Source organism: Megascapheus bottae, chromosome 19, assembly GCF_031878675.1.
Source record: "Megascapheus bottae isolate mThoBot1 chromosome 19, mThoBot2.hap1, whole genome shotgun sequence".
NCBI classification, from domain to species: domain Eukaryota; kingdom Metazoa; phylum Chordata; class Mammalia; order Rodentia; family Geomyidae; genus Megascapheus; species Megascapheus bottae.
In genome coordinates, this window is record NC_143527.1 from 39928277 (window position 1) to 39943868 (window position 15592).

At 40.8% G+C, this 15592-nt stretch overlaps 1 protein-coding gene and 1 non-coding gene across 2 annotated transcripts in view; both read right to left on the reverse strand.

Annotated features, from left to right (window-relative positions):
- The window catches only part of Myom1 (myomesin 1), a 125352-nt gene extending 123692 nt beyond the window's left edge, over positions 1 to 1660 (reverse strand). The window contains exon 1 of the mRNA XM_090353387.1: positions 1603 to 1660. The gene's annotated coding sequence lies outside the window, so the exon portion shown is untranslated. The remainder of the gene's footprint in view (positions 1 to 1602) is intronic.
- Positions 1661 to 4012: 2352 nt separating this feature from the next.
- On the reverse strand, positions 4013 to 4136 carry LOC150049886 (U6atac minor spliceosomal RNA). Its single transcript, XR_016538907.1, has one exon. It is a non-coding gene; the product is annotated as a U6atac minor spliceosomal RNA (small nuclear RNA).
- Positions 4137 to 15592: the final 11456 nt, after the last annotated feature.

Sequence of the window (15592 nt, forward strand, 5' to 3'; positions counted from 1 at the left end):
GTGCTACCACTTGAGCTGGTCCTCCAGCCAGGCTTTTTGCTGGTTAATTAGAAATGAAATTTAGTAGACTTCTTGCCCAAGGTGGCTTTGCACTTTGATCCTCTAAGGATCTCAGCCTCCAAAGTAGCTAGGATTATAGATGTGTGAAAATGGGTCTGAGTTAAAATTTATTATTTTTAATCACATGTAAATCCTTCAAATTGTTTGAATTAATTTTATGTTAGTATATGTTAATTGTACAAACTAGTGTTTATTAACAGTCCAATGTCACTGTGGCATTGTGCATTAATGATACATGCACATATAGACATATTCATTCCCTCTGTTATTTAAAGCTACTTTTTATTTAAACTATATTTAAAATTCAGTATATATTCCCTAGAGAAGAAGATACAGCAAACTTCACTCCTGAAATATTTACTTTAGGTTCCATGGAAGATATCAGTCTACATGGCATTTCCTAAGAGAAAAAAATAGCTACTAGCAAGCAACTTAGCTTCAATCTTTAATTAGATGGCTATTTCTGCTATTAAATATACAAAATGATTATCATGCATAATGAGTAATCATTACATGAATTTTCATAATATAATTAGGCACTACCTCTGTATTATATTATAAGCTAAAGGCACACTACCCAAATGATTTGAAATGCTGTAATTCTTTTTTGAAATGCTGTAATTCTTCACAAAGTAAAATCTTCAAATACCTTGCACTGATTCTGTTGTCCACTTTATGATTATTTTTTCCAAATGTATTCACCTTTAATTATATTTAATATTTCATATACATAGTTCATATACATAGTAAGCAGGACTTGACTTTAAGTCAACAGAGCTGACCTACAGAACAAAGATATAACTATCTTTTTTGTCCTCATCAAGTAAACAAGGCCTATACCATCACATTACAACTAGAGTTTGCTGAGAGAAAAGATAATTTTAAAGATAACTTGGGAATTTAGGGAGAGATACAAATTCCAAAGTTGTAATTTTGATGTGTGACTTTCTTATGTACAGTAGAGGCCAAAAGCTGATCAAGATGGTTCTCAGAGTGATCTTCTCAGAACTGTTACATAGAGATCTATGCTGATTCTGAAATATCACTGACTCATTTTCAAGTCAGGAATATCATGATTTGCTCATACATTCATCCACATCCATCAGAGCAAAATCACTGAATTGTAACCTAGCAACTTCAGAGTGAATTTGCTTTCTTTTGAGCTAATCTGTAAACTTTGTAGGCACACAGAGGAAGAAAGAACCTCCTGTCCCTCATCGACTTTCAATCAAACTGTTGAACTCTGACTTAGAAAGGATACTTGCAGCTGAATCTGAGATAAACATGATCTTTAAGTTCCAGGAATAGTTGCTTCATTTAAAAAGAAGACAGTGATCTGAGAACAGCCTTGCCAGGCCCACTAGCACCCTGCTGTTCTGATTTCACTTCCAGACGCTTCAATGTCCCATGTACAGCAAAGAAATTTTTCTGACATCTCAGTGGGAAAACTACACTCAAAAGCCAGAAAGAAGCCACCCATACTGCCATGCTACTGAAACATAAACTATTCAGAATATTTTTCTATGGCAATATCACACTTACCAGTTTCCAAAGGAAGGACGGTAGAGAAATGTTCCGATGCAGCTAGGTTGAATCCAAGAAAAAGTTAAGAGGCAGAGCTAAAGGCAGGATCCTGGGGGCCAGTTCAAAAATAATGCATGTGGTCAGGCAGCAGAATGTCAGAGCGACACAGCCAGCCTTTTATGGCCAAGAAGGAGGATAAATATAGTAGCACATGGGAGGGTAGCTCCAAGCCCTGAGGAGAGGCACAGGCAGGTACTGCCTTAGAAATGAGAATGTGTTGATGCCAGTTAATGTATCTGAAGTGAGTATATCAAACACGGGATTTCTATTGAGCTAGAAGATGTACATTCAACATCACATTTATTACTGGATAGTTAAAAGTGTAATGGAAAAGAGTGGTTTGCGTGAAGAGCTAAAAATAGGTATGGTAATCTGATTCTCAAAATGGACTTCATGGAATGTTAATGCCAAGATATGGCTCCGGGTATGCCGTTGCTAACACATGTATAATATGCTTAAAAGACACAATGTGAAAGAAAATTTGAGGCTAAGTATAGGTGTAACAAGAAATGGGCATTTCGGGCCTCATAATAAATGGTCCCTGTAACCAGTCTTTTCAAGGAAATATGCAAAGTCAAGTCTGAATATTAGATTCCCCTGTTTATTAGCTACAGCTTTCTGAGAAGGAATTTAATGTTCTAGTTTTTATATCCTCAAAGCATGTTCACATTAACTAACAAGAGATTGGTTTTCGCAGGATATAACTAAAGAGGAGGTATAACTTAGTGGTTACAACTGTGTTGTAAGTCAAGCAATGGTAGCTCATGCCTGCAATCCTTGGTTACTAGGGAGACTGAGAACAGAAGATTTTCCTGCCAGTCCAGGCAGGAAAAGCTCACAAGACCCTATTTCAGGGCAAAAAGTAGGACGGAGAGCATGACACGTGGTAGGGTGCCATCCTGGCAGGCTTGGAGTCTCAAGCTTGAGGCTTCAAGATGAAATCCCAATGATAACAATGAAACAAACAAACAAAAATCAAAAACATTTCACTGTGCATTCCAATTAGATCCAAGTTTCGGCCCATTGCTGACATTTCATAGCCATAGACATTCAAGCAGTTATTTCTCCTCCTTAAGCTTCATTTTTTTCTCTAAAATGGGGATATGAGTATCTAAATTCCAGGAGGTGATTATGATGATGCAGATGATACAACTAACCCTGTGACTGTCACAGAAGAAAAGCAGTAACTGTCAGCTATTCATTACTGGAGGTAATACTATGAAACTTCATTGCTCAGGTTGTATGTCTTGAGTGGCTGGTATTTTGATATATTGGCCTCTATTCTGACAAGTGGTTGTTGACTGAATACAAATCTGTTTTATCTATCAAAATATTGAACTAGCCCAAATATGATAATATGCATAATTACTAAGTTCTTTTTTAAAAGATAAAGATATTTTAATTAGTTTTGTGATACCTGAAAACATAAAAATTGTACATATGTACGCAGCATTGTGTAATATGTAAAGTGGATTAAATATATCTGTCTTAAACACTTATTTTTTATTCTTGTTGCTTTGTTGTTGTAGTTGTTGTGTTTGAACTCAGTTAGGTGCACTTGCTAAGCAAGCTATTATTTGAGTCATACCTCTAGACTTTTTTTTGCTTTGTCTATTTTGCTTAGATTAGAGCTCACCCAGTCTCTCCCTTTGGAGTAGCTGAGATTACAGGCATGAGCCACTATACCTGGCCAGCAATTAATGTTTCTTTTTTATTTTCGTTTCTATAAAGGTAGAGAGGCATTACAGCTACATAATTCAGATAAAGAGTATATTCCTTTTAAACAACACCACTCTTTCCCTGGCTCCCTCTCAGCTTTTCCCTCCTGGCACCACCCACAAGCTGTATAGTTCATTTTCTATGTAGTATCTAGTGGGGGTCATGGCTGCATGTGTTTACTTTTTGTTCCAACATTTCTGTGCCTCCTCTTTCCCCTCTCAAAGACTGATAAACTAACAAAAAAAAGGTAAAAGGAAAGAAAAAATTCTTTGTTGGAGTTTATTTAGGTGAATATTATTTTATATGATCAGATACACACAGTGATTGCGCCTTTATGATCCTTTCCTAAGAATATCCTCCTTTGGTCTCACATTGTGAATGCCTAGAAACCTGTATAATTTATCGTTAAAAGTATTGGCTAAGCCAGGCGCCACTAGCTCACACCTGTAATCCTAGCTACTCAGGAGACTGAGATCTGAGGATGTGGTTCAAAGCCAGCCTGGGCATTAAAGTCCCTGAGACTCTTATCTCCAATAAACCACCAGAAGACCGGAAGTGGCCCTGTGGCTCAAGGGGTAGGGTGGTAGCCTTGAGCTGAAGAGTTCAGGGACAGCACTCAAGCCCAGAGTTCAAGTCCCATGATCTACAAAAAAATAAATGGTTAGATGGCCACAAAGAAGACAGCAATGCCTTAACCATATGCATGTTATCAGATCCAAGGGCATCTTCCATTGTTGTCAAGGTGAGTACTTATTGTTACTTTATAGTGAAAATATTCAAAATCCTTTCTTCTAGCTTTTTGAAAGTACAGTAGAATATCATTATCTGTATTGATTCTACTGTTCAGTAGGACATCACAATTTCTTGTTCCTATCTAATTATACTTTAGCACCCACTGATCAGCCTTTCTCCTTCCCTCCACTCCATTCATCTCCCTGGTCTTTATTAGCTACCAGTCTACACTCCACTTCTATGACAGAAATTTTTTTAGACTCCATATGTTAGTGAGATCGTTTATGCCTGACACACATGATTGATCTCCAGTTTAGTTTATATTGTTATTATAGCAATATAATAGGACAGTGTGGGCTCTGTCCTAGGGCTTTCTCAAGGCTAGCCCTCTACCACTTGACCCACAACACCATTTCCAGCTTTTTCTATGTATGTAGTACCGAGAAATTGAACCCAGGTCTTTGTGCATGCTAGACAAGCACTTTACCACTAGGCCAAACTCCCAGTCCCCTTAATCTATATTGTTAGAAATGACACGGTTTTGGTGGAAATAAACAATGGAGAGTATGCCCTGTACTGAGTTACTTAGATCCACATTTCAGTATGGTATGATTTTAGTCATTTTTATAGTACTTGATGTTTTGAGGGCATTTTTGTATGATGATCACCGTTTAAACATAGTTTGTCATGTCTACTTTGGTAGTCTAGCTGTTTTTTATTTAAATTCATGTTTTCTATGCCTTAATATGCTGAGAAAAAAATTTTGATTAAGACTTTGCTGACTAAATTCATGCAAACCAGACATGAAAACTCAGGTCATTATTGATACTAGAAGAGTGTCTGGAGGAGGCACATTTCTCATTCATTACTTGGTCTTTGATAGAGAAACCACTTCTGTGTTGTGGCTTGGCTGTGAGTCTTGGGTATGTAGAGGATCTCTTTGAGTATCATTGAGTACCAGCCATTAGCCACGCCCCCCAAATTAAAAACCTACCACAAACTCAGCTTCAGACACATTCCCCAGAAAGTTGCCCATGCAGCTGAAACACAGCAAGTGAGAGGCCCTCTCCTGAGTCTTTCCTATGTTACCAGCAACTCAGAGGGCGATGGAAGGTCTGAGTTTCTGGCCCATGAATTAGGACATGAGCCCAGGCCTTCATCCATTTTGTATTATGCATCGCCTCCCAGTCCCATGTAGACAAACAAAAAGCAAAATAAGGTTGGCCTTTGGAACAAAAAATTTTCAAGTATTCTTTTTCCAAATAATAATTCATGGGAATGAAGTAAAGATAAAATGGGGACAAAGCTTAGATAGAATGTAGTTTAAGGAACCTTCTTTATAACTCTCCTACTTTACAGTAATTCTGTTCCTAATGCAGCTACGTGCCTGGCACATTGGGAACAGCATTGAGGTTTAAACTGCCTGCAGAATCTCTGCATCCAAAAGGAAATGAGAACCAATTTCCTGATACTATAATGAAAATAAAGTCTGCGCAACAAAATAAACTTTGCCTCTCTTCTTAAAAAAAAAAAGAAAAGAAAGAAAAAGAAATGATGGGGTTTGTGTTTTAACAGCTATATACTATTTATTCCCTTGTGAATATCACCATGTTTTTTTCATCCATTCATCAGTTGACAGATACTTTGGCTGTTTCCATTTCTTGGCTATTGTGAATGGTGTTTTGATCAGTTTGGAAATGCTGGTGTTGCTTTGATGAACTTATTTCATTTCTTTTGGATATATACATGACAGTGCAACTTTTAGTTTTTTGAGGAACTTTCATGTTTTCCATGATTGCAATTTACATTGCTGCTAAGAGTGTGCAATTGTTCCCTTTTCTTCATATATTTGCCATATATATTTGATAATTCTCTTCTTTTTTCCTTTCTTTTTCTTCTTTTTGAGTCAAGATCTTACTATATAGCTTAGGCTGCTGACCATTCGTGACCATTTCCAGTATTTTTTTTTCTCTTTCATTTGAACTGGGGTTTAAACTCAAGGCCTTGCAATTCTAATACTTGAGGCATATCTTTATTTACTTTTTTTTTTGCCAGTCCTGGGCTTGAGCTCAGGGCCTGAGCACTGTCCTTGGACTTTCTCAAGGCTAGAGCTCTACCACTTGAGCCTCAACACCACTTCCGGCTTTTTTCTATGTATGTGGTACTGAGGAATCGAACCAGGGTCTTCATGCATGCTAGGCAAGCACTTTAACCACTAGGCCAAACTCCCGGCCCGAGGCATATCTTTAGACCTTTTTATTTTACTTATTTTTCAGATAAGATCTTGGACTTTTGCTTGGGCTAGTCTCAGCCTACAAATCTCCCCCTATATCTCAAACTATAAACATAAATCACCATAGCCAGCTTTTCTTGTTAAGTTGGGAATCTCACTAATATTTTTCTTGTGTTGATCTCTGCCTTTCAAGTAGCTGGGATTACAGGTGTGAAACACTACCTCAGCCTCTAATTGCTTTCTTGATGATGACTATTGCTAACACTGTTGAGGACCTATCAAAGTATAGGACATTGGGGTAGACATTTTATAATCACTATCTCACTCAAGGTAACTATCATTAGCTCCATGATATAGGAATGAGGCTTTTAGAGATAAAGTCATTTGTAAAGATCACACATGTAGACACAAATAACTACTACATATAGCATGTAGATGACACAAATATAACTTGCCTGGGGGTACCTAGATTCTAAAGTCCATGATACTTGTCAGATATTACTCTAGCCTCCAATGGGACATTGTCTAAAAGAAATTAGCTATTGTGAAATAGTGTTTCATGTGCAATAGAGGTCTTCTCTTATTACAAGAAGTTGGCTTCTTTGGTAGTTTCACAACTTTATAAAAATACATGAGAAAATGTGTTGGGAGCCAGAGTGGAATCAAACTGTACCTTGACTTGCATCAGACGATGGCTATATTGTCTTATTGCTTTCTGGCCCTATTCTATGTAAATGACCTGAGAATTACCATATGAATGTAACACCTGGAGGTTGCCTGGGAGAAGAGGAGGGAAGAAGGGGGAGGGGAAAATAAACGCGGCAGTCTAGTCAGTCTTTGCCTGGACTGTGGACATCCCGGACCTAGTGTGTCTGTCTCTCTTCTTTTTCTTCCTAGTCCTTGTCCCCTATTTCAGGAACCCCAATCTGCGAACCCTGGTTTGCTGCTGGTTGGCCCCGGCATCTGGCGCCCGAACAGGGACCCTGAAAATCTGGGACGAAGGTGAAGGACCCCTCCCTGTGGTGAGTAACACATCGTAGGACTATTAAGAGAGTATAGTCAGGAGTAAAAATTATGGGTCAAGCTAATAGCCATGGGTTATTTCTACCGATCTTAACAGGCCTATTTGAAGCCCACGGAACGCGGGTGGAAAAAGGGGTGCTTCAGAGCTTCCTACAGTTTGTCGAGGAGGCATGCCCGAGGTCTATAGAGGAGGAATTCCAAAAAGCCTGGCAGCGGATAGGAAAAAGAATTCTAGATTATTATGATGTATATGGCCCCGAGAAGACCCCAATAGAGGCTGCTACTGTATGGAGTTTAGTAAGTGAATACATAGATCCTCTACATGAAAATGCTGAACTTAATCTTGAATTAAGGGAACTTTATGAGTTAAAGGACCCTTCTGAAAAACCTGAGGCTGAGCCATATGCCGCAGCCCAAGAGAGTCTAAGTGAGATCTTGAAAAGGGAACAACAACCAGTAGATATTGAGTATCAGAATTCAGGTTTGAATATCAAGGAGGAAAGTTATGATGAGTCAATGGAGGGCCGAATGGCTACGATGGAGAAGAAGTTAGAAGAAATCCTACATTTTCTATCGAAAATGGGGACAGAGCAGAGAGCCCCCCCAGAAGTAGGAAAGAAATATGACCTTCAGGCCACTATGGTGTCTGATTCTAAACCTTACCCCTCACACCCACCGCCTCCGGCTGCAGCCTTACGGCCTCAATCCCTTTCTCAACCTTTAGGCAAGCCTAAAGGCCCTAGCAACAAGTCCCTTTTAACAGGCACTACAACCAGGCACAGTGCATCGCAATTAAACCTGACTCAGGCTGCTAGAGAGAGGGAAGGTATTTCAGGGCCTCGATGCTTCCCTAGTTTAGTTGATTATGATGAGCAAGTATACCATCAACCTGTTCCTGTTAAACTATTACAGGATTTAAAAAATGCCTGCTCCCAATATGGGCCAACTGCCCCTTTTACTCAAGTAATATTGGAGGCCGCGTGTGCTGGTATTGCATGCCCAAATGACTGGAAGCGGCTTGCCAGAGCATGCCTTAGTGCGGGAGAGTACTTATTATGGGAGACAGAGTTCACTGCACAGTGTCGGGCTAAAATTGAAACAAATAGGTCTAAGAACCTGCCTTACACTGTTGATCAGTTGTTAGGAGAGGGAACCTATAAAAACACCAAAGATCAATTGGGTTATGCAAAGGAGGCCTATTTACAAATAAATGCTGCGGCGAGAGAGGCTTGGAAAAAGTTACGCAATTCCAATCGTACAAAAAATCTAGTAGAAGTTAAACAGGGACCAAATGAGCCTTATCTAGAATTTTTGTCTCGATTAATGGAGACTGCAGACCGCCTAGTACAAGATGAGAATGCAAGGGAGATTATAGTTAGACACATAGCCTATGAAAATGCCAACGCCGCCTGTCAGGCAGCTATCAGACCCCATAGGAATAAGGGAGGAATCACGGACTTTATTTCACTGTGTGCTGATATTGGACCCTCCCATGTACAAGGCCTTACTTTAGCCGCCGCTCCTCAAGGAAAGACTGTTACTGAGTCTCTAAAATATAGAGGTCAGCGGCATTCTCGGGCTGCTAGACCCCCAGGGCGTTGCTTCTCTTGTGGACAAATAGGACATTGGATGACGCAATGCCCACGCCAGGCCAGGCAAAAGAGAGAAAAATCACCTGGCACATGTCCACGCTGTGGTAAAGGGAAGCACTGGGCTAAAGATTGCAGGTCAAGAACAGATCGCAATGGCCGCCCGCTTTCGGGAAACTGGAGGAGGGGCCAGCCCCTGGCCCCGCAAAACCATGGGGCAGTCCCTCCCTCTTCTCGGCCACAAGTGCATCTTCTAACAACCCCCCAAGATCAGTCTCCGGCCTCCTCCGTGCCACCCCAGGAAGTGCAGGATTGGACCTCTGTTCCTCCACCTGCTCAGTATTGACCCCAGAGATGGGGACACAAGCTCTCCCCACGGGGGTCTTCGGCCCCCTTCCCCCGGGAGTGGCTGGATTGCTGTTAGGGCGAAGTAGCTCAGCCCTTAAAGGGATACAGATTACACCTGGCAAAATTGACCAGGATTTTACTGGAGAAATCAAAGTTATGGCCTCTGCCCCGAAACACGTGGTATCGATCCCAGCCGGTCAAAAATTAGCACAATTAATATTTGTGCCTTTACCTCCCGGGGAGACTGCTAATTCCCCATGTGGACAGAGAGGATTTAGATCTTCTGATATCTATTGGGTACAAAGCATAAAACAAGAGAGGCCTGAGATGACTATATTTATACAAGAAAAGCCCTTTAAAGGAATATTAGACACTGGAGCAGATGTGTCTGTGATATCTAAAAAACATTGGCCAGCCCAATGGCCCCTGACAACCTCTATGACTTCCCTACAGGGGGTTGGGCAAGCAACTGACCCACAGCAGAGCAGTGCGATCCTTGTTTGGAGAGATGAGGAAGGGCACTCTGGTCATTTTCAGCCATTTGTCTTGGATCATCTGCCAATTAATTTATGGGGTCGTGATATCATGGAAAAAATGGGAGTGTATATGTTTAGTCCTAGTGCTGCGGTCACTAAGCAGTTACTTGATCAAGGCCTCCTCCCCTTTAGGGGACTAGGCCGAGCAGCACAGGGGGAGCTAGAGCCACTCCAACCCCAGTCTCACCCTACGAGACAAGGATTGGGGTATCCCTTGACGGGAGCTGTCGTTTGCCCTCCCCCACATGCTGATCCCATAAATTGGCTCTCTGAACGACCGGTATGGGTTGAACAGTGGCCTCTTTCACTAGAAAAGATCATTGCAGTACAGCAGCTAGTACAGGAGCAGCTGGACTTGGGGCATGTGGCCCCTTCTAACTCTCCATGGAATTCTCCAATTTTTGTTATAAAGAAAAAGTCAGGTAAATGGAGGCTGTTACAGGATTTGAGAAAAATAAATGCCACAATGGAACTGATGGGGGCCCTACAGCCTGGCTTGCCTTCACCCATGGCAATCCCAAAGGATACTTATAAGATTATTATAGATTTGAAGGATTGTTTCTATACTATACCCCTGGCGCCTCAAGACTGTAAGCGCTTTGCCTTCAGTGTCCCCTCTGTTAATTTTAAAGAACCCATGAAGCGATATCACTGGCTTGTGCTCCCACAGGGCATGGCAAATAGCCCAACTTTATGTCAAAGTTTTGTGGCTAGAGCCATTTCTTCCACTCGTGAAAAATTTTCTTCTGTTTATATTGTTCATTATATGGATGACATCTTGTTGGCTTGTTCTGACCCTATCGTCGTACGACAAGCCTTTGGACAACTAAAGCAGGATCTGAGCCTCTTTGGCCTTGTAATAGCAGCTGAAAAGGTTCAGGAACACCCGCCTTTTACATATCTAGGCCATATATTAGGCCCACACTATTTTAAAAGCCAAAAAATACAATTAAAAACTTCACACTTAAGAACTCTTCATGATTTTCAGCAATTCTTAGGAGATATAAATTGGCTTCGGCCTTATCTAAAGCTCTCCACAGGAGAGTTAAAACCCCTCTTTGATCTCTTAAAAGGAGATACCAACCCTACATCCTTGCGCGAATTAAATCCTGACGCCAGGAGGGCCATCCAAATTGTAGAAAAGGCAATTTCCCAGCAACAAATGACCTATTGTGACTATTCTAAACCCTGGGGAGTTTACATTTTAGCTACTTCTCACTCCCCAACTGCTGTATTGTGGCAGGATGGCCCACTTTTATGGCTTTATCTACCATCAACACCCGGCAAAGTGCTGACCCCCTACTACGAATTGGTAGCTAATCTGATACACATGTGCCGAGTGGATTCCCGTAAATATTTAGGTCAGGAACCTCATTTTATCTGTGTCCCATATAATTTACAACAACAAGATTGGCTATTCGCCCATTGCGATCCTTGGGCCATTGCTTGGGCCAATTATACGGGAAAAATTTTGCATCACTACCCGTCTAACAAACTTCTCCAATTTGCTGCGTGTCATACGTTTCTATTTCCTTCCATAGTACAGGCCTCGCCTTTATCCTCTGCCGCTTTGGTATTTACAGATGGATCCTCAAATGGAACGGCTGCTCTGACCATTAATGGGAAAACTCAATCTTGGGTTACAGGTTTTTCCTCCGCCCAAGAGGTGGAGTTAGAGGCTGTTTTACAGGCACTCGTCCTGTTACAAGACGAGCCCTTTAACTTATACTCAGACAGTCAATATGTAATCCGTGCTCTTCAAGTCATAGAAACTGTTCCCTTTATTGGAACTACTAACTCCAATATTCAGACCCAATTTCGCCAAATACAAACTTTGCTTTGTTCTCGCAACCACCCCTGTTTTTTTGGCTTTGTTCGAGCTCACACTAATCTTCCTGGCCCTTTAAGTGAAGGCAATGCGGTCACTGACTCCGCCACCAGAGTTTACTTAACTCAGGTTGAACTTGCTAAGCAGTCACATGCCATCCACCATCAAAACAGTCGAGCCTTGCGCCGACAGTTCAAATTATCTAGGGAAGCAGCGAGGCAAATAGTCAAGACTTGCCCCAACTGTGTCCCTTTTTCACCAGCCCCCCATTTAGGTATAAACCCACGAGGACTGCTTTCTAATCACATTTGGCAGATGGATGTCACGCATGTTCCATCATTTGGCCGATTAAAATATGTTCATGTTACTGTAGATACTTATTCTAATTTTATCTTGGCCACCCCCCTTGCTGGGGAAGCCACTAAACATTGTATCTCTCACTGCATTCGATGCTTTGCTGTGATGGGGATTCCCTCGCAAATAAAAACAGATAATGGCCCTGGCTATGCAAGCCGAGCATTTCAATCCTTCTGCCGTTCCTATAATATCACTCATATTACAGGCATTCCTTACAATCCTCAAGGCCAAGGCATCGTGGAGAGAGCTAATGGATTATTAAAACATCAAATTGCTAAAATACAGAAAGGGGAGTCGTATCCCGCTACCCCTGTGAATATACTTAATCATGCTTTATTTGTTTTAAATTTTTTGAATTTGGATTCAAATAATTTATCTGCTGCTCAGCGATTCTGGGAAAAAAGAGAGCAGCGTGCTTTTGCCTTAGTAAAGTGGAAGGATCCCCTAACTGGTGCTTGGCATGGACCCGATCCTGTTCTAACCTGGGGTCGAGGGCATGTATGTGTTTTTTCACAAGGAGAAAATGACGCCCGCTGGCTGCCTGAACGCTGCGTTCGGATCGTGGAGAGTGACAGTGGCCATCCAAGCAGCGACTCACTGGGCCTACACCCCCAACCCTCCAGTGGTGCATCCTGCGACGTGGAAAGGACCTGAGTTATTTGTGCATGTCTATTGGGACTGCTACTGATCCACTTGTTCCACACATTCATATGAGCTGTGTTTCTCCTCCTTTTACTATTATGTAGGGACCTTTTAACATATTCATTGACTCTACACAATTTAATATGTGACATTATTTTGTCTTTACCATCCCTCTTCTTAATAACCTTTTTTATAAAAGATGCCCAGGTGAAAAGCAAAGGCCTCCAGAGGTAAGTAGAAGTCGGCCGACCCCCTGTATGTCTGTGTTTTGTTTTATTTTTTTTATTCTATTTTATTTAAAAAAAAAAAAAAAAAAAAAAAGGGGTGCACTGTGGGCCTAAAATAGAGGCCTGGGTGGTCAAGGGACGCCTTGACCCCCCTTCCCCTTCTGAGTTTCTTGTCAATATCAAGGCATACCTGAGAGTCCCACCAGCAAGACATGTCTAAATCTAAAAATAACTGTTTGGTGAAAACATTCATTTGAGCTCATGTTTTTTGTGTTAAGTGTATCTGATTGAGTCCAATTTTCTTGTTATATGTCAATGTCTGATTATTTAAAAGTCTCCGTTTGTCTTGTTCGTGTTACATATTTTTCCTTGTCCAGTTTTGTCTTTAAAATTGGTACCATTTCTAAGTATGGATCCTTATGGTTTTTCTGTGCGTACTCAAGCACACATCCTTGTTATTTATTTGAACATTTCTGGGCCTGGTATGGCCCCTCCCAATCCGCTGCAGCTGAGGTGAGCAGAGGCCAGACAAAGCAGCTGCAGGCTTCGTTCAGTTTCCTTTTCCTACAACCTGCTGAAGTGACAGTCTAGAGACACTTGGTGACAGGACACAGACTTGTCTTAGTTCTCCTAGGTTTAAGACTCCCACCCAACTTTCATCTGCAAAAAGTAATATGTCTGATATCAGAAACAAACTCTGGAAGAATAAATTTCAGCTAAGTTGCCTTGTTAGAAAGCTTTGTTTAAAAACAAAAACAACAACAACAACAACAAAAAACCTGGTTGTCACCTCCAAGAATAAGATTTGCAAAAACAACAACAACAAAAACAACAAAAAACAACAACAACAAAAAAACCCTCATGGTACTAAAATTTCCGGAAAATGAACGGCCGATATTAATTTTGCGCGCTTTAAGATCTTTGAGTATGAATGTGTGTACGAATGGGTGTGAGTGAACATGTTCAAGGTTAAATTGTCAGCATGCTGTATAAAACAATGGTTGAGCTCATTTGAAACACAAAAGCAATTCGGTAAATCTAAGTCTAAACTTCAAGAAAATTAGTAGGTTTGAATGTTTCCTATGTCTCAAAGGATTATTGCATTGTCTTAAAGAAAAACTGGTAAATATTTTTCTAGATCCTGAAATCTGCATTTTATTGCAAGGCATACAACTGTTTACATTGTAAACATTGTATCCTGTTTAGCACAGAGATGTTAGGGAATTTGGAATTTATTACTTTAAGTTAAAGTTTGGAAACATGTATTAGAGATTTAAATGTGAAATTGTTCATTAACGTCAGAAATTTTGCCTGTCTGTCTTTTCTTGCAAATCTGATGGTAAAATGTGGATAATGTGATTAGTATTTTAAAGGAATGTTTAAAGGTTTATCTCCATGCTATTGGGTGAAAAAAAAAAAAAAAAAAAAAAAAAAAAAAAAAGAGGAAACTAAGTCCAGACCTAGACTTTTGGTGCACTGATGTCTATAGTTCTTGCATTAGGGAAAAACTGTTATTTGAGTTTAAATTGTTGTTGGAGTTTAAGACAGTAATCTAAACTGCAAAAAAAAAAAAAAAAGCCCTTTTCTAAAAGGCAAGAGGAGTGACTTGAGCCCTAGGGGGCCTGAAGGCAGAAGGAGTTCTTTGTGCCCTTAAAGGTTTTTCAATTGCAAATAAAGGCTAAGGTGTTGATTGTTTAAGCCAGTATCAGCAAAAGTTTTAAGAACATTGGAAATGGGTTTCTAAACAATATTTGAAAGTGAAATTGTCTTAAATGTTTAAAGAAAGAGAAAAAAGGAAAATCAGGACTACCAAAGTAATTGCTTAATTGCTATTTCAGCTTACTCTTGTAAGTTACTTTATAGCAATCTCCAGAAGGCCCATGGAGAAGGACAGCAGATCCTCATTCAGATGTAAGTTTGGCCCTCACCAAGTTCCAGGTAAGATCATGCTTAGAGACTATTTCTGTATTGACCACCTTGTTGCTTCTAATTGGAGTAAAGTGGCCTTTTGTAGACTCATTGATCTGAAAGCCACAGTTTTGAGCCTGCCCGGGCAAAGCAAAGTCCCTGTGAGACTGTGGTGTCTAATCTGCCAGCAGGATGCTGGGACAGAGTTGCTTTGGAGCTCGAAGTGGCAGAGTGATAGCTCTGAGCTGAAAAGCTGGGGGGAAGCACTCAAGCACCAAGCTCGGGACTCACAGTGGCAGGGCGCTAGCCTTGAGCTGGAGAGCTGAGAGACAGCGCCCAGACCCTGAGTTCAAATCCAGCAACCAACAAAGTGAATTGCCAATGGGATGTTTATCCCTGTGTGGAGAGACACTACCGGGACAGGAAAGCCTCTGCTTGGATGGCAGAGTTGGTGTCAGATCTTAGAGTCACTTGTGCTTGGCCATTCAAATTAATCAGAGCCGGGAGGTCATAGAATAGTTTGTAAGCATGCCTTACTAATGCCCGTGCCTTTCATAACTGGGCAGGAACTTGTCAATCTTCTGTGATAGTGGGTAGTCTAAAGTCCTAATTGAGCGAATTTTTTTATTTTTGACACCAGCCACAAATTCAGGAAAAGTTTGTGGATCTGAAGCTTGTGTCTCTATTAATCTGTTTAGATCTGACAACTGAAGCATTGTTAAGGTTGCAGAAATTTAGTTCCCCAGACAATCAAGAAAAAGCCTTTGCAAACGGGTGCTAGGTAGGCTGCGCTGTTGTGGCCAAGG